This window comes from Pteropus medius, unplaced genomic scaffold (genome assembly GCF_902729225.1).
Source record: "Pteropus medius unplaced genomic scaffold, Ma_sr-lr_union100, whole genome shotgun sequence".
Classification (NCBI taxonomy): domain Eukaryota; kingdom Metazoa; phylum Chordata; class Mammalia; order Chiroptera; family Pteropodidae; genus Pteropus; species Pteropus medius.
Genome location: NW_024340698.1, coordinates 3,348,999 through 3,350,561, shown reverse-complemented (window position 1 = coordinate 3,350,561; position 1,563 = coordinate 3,348,999). Strand labels below are relative to the sequence as shown.

At 36.0% G+C, this 1,563-nt stretch overlaps 1 non-coding gene across 1 annotated transcript; it reads left to right on the top strand.

The window, feature by feature from the left end:
- The first annotated feature begins 1,110 nt into the window (after window positions 1–1,110).
- Window positions 1,111–1,217, top strand: LOC120613226 (U6 spliceosomal RNA). The gene has a single exon (XR_005655622.1). It is a non-coding gene; the product is annotated as a U6 spliceosomal RNA (small nuclear RNA).
- Window positions 1,218–1,563: the final 346 nt, after the last annotated feature.

The window sequence follows — 1,563 nt, the reverse complement described above, 5'->3', positions numbered from 1 at the left end:
CTGCTGTAGTAGTGTAAAACTAGCCATATACAACAAGAAAGTAAATGGGTATGGCTGTGTTCCAAAAAAATTTATTTAGCAAAAAGAGGATGGGTGGGATTTCACTTAAGGGCTATAATTTGCTGACCTCTGGTCTATGACATTCAAGACAGAGGCTATGTCCAAAGTCCTTATGTCCCCAGTTCCAGCACAGTACCTGGTATCCTCAAAGATTACCAATAACCAGTTGTTCAATGAGTATGTAGTTAACCAGAGTCAGATTGTGTGGTTATGCCTGGAAACTTTAATACATCACATATCTCACAGAGTGGAAGTGTAGAAACAATCCTACTCATAATTGCAATCCAATCGTTAATATCTGAATAACTTGTATAAGAGTCCCATCAAGTCCCTGTCCATTTCTGCTTGAATATGAAAATGCCTCACTTCTTAAAGTATCTCAATTCATTTTAGGAAGGCCATGCCCATTTGAAAAAATTTCTTATATTGAGTCAAAATCTGTCTCTTTTAATTGGTCCTGGCACCTCCTAATCACAGTACTAAAATCATAAACTATGGGCCAGAAAGGACGTTAGATTTCACCCTGTTTATGTTCCTTATTTTACAGATAAGAAATGAAAGCTCAGGGAGATCTAAAGAGTTGCTCACAGTAGTCCAGACTGTCAACAGAAGAACTCTGGGAGAGGCAGTTTGGTGTGTGCTGGCATCCCTGGCTGGATTCTCTGCAGAATTGGTTAAAACAAATCATCTTTGGTTTATTTCTGGAGTACTGTTTCTTGTTCTTTTCCCTTCCTTCAGCAAAAATAATTTTCTTAAAATGAATCTTATAATAAAATGGGTGGGCCCAAAATATCCAAAGTGATTCAAAATTACTCTATCCAGCAAAGCTATCATTTAGAATTGAAGGACAGATAAAGAGCTTCCCAGATAAGAAAAAGCTAAAAGAGTTCATTACTACTAAACCATTATTGCAAGAAATGTTAGAGGGACTTCTTTAGAAAAGAGGAAAAATTCAAAAACATGAATAATAAAATGACGATAACTACATATCTATCAATAATTACTTTAAATGCAAATGGATTAAATGTATCAATCAAAAGACATAGGGTGGTACTCACTTTGGCAGCACATATACTAAAATTGGAATGATACAGAGAAGATTAGCATGGCTCCTGCACAAGGATGACACACAAATTCATGAAGTGTTTCATATTTTATTTAAAAATGGGCAGAAGACCTTATGGTATTACTCCAAAGAGGAAATGCGGATAGACAATAGACATATGAAAAGATGCTCAAGATCACTAATCATCAGAGAAATGCAAATTAAAACTACAATGAAGTATCACCTCACACCTGTCAGAATGGCTATCATCAATAAATCAAAGAACAAGTGTTGGTGAGGATGTGGAGAAAAGGGAACCCTCATACACTGTTGGTGGGACTGCAAAATGGTACAGCTGCTATGGAAAACAGTATGGAAGTTCCTAGAAAGATTAAAAATAGAACTACCTTATAAACCAGCAATTGCACTTCTGGGTATTTATCCAAAGAAAACCAGAA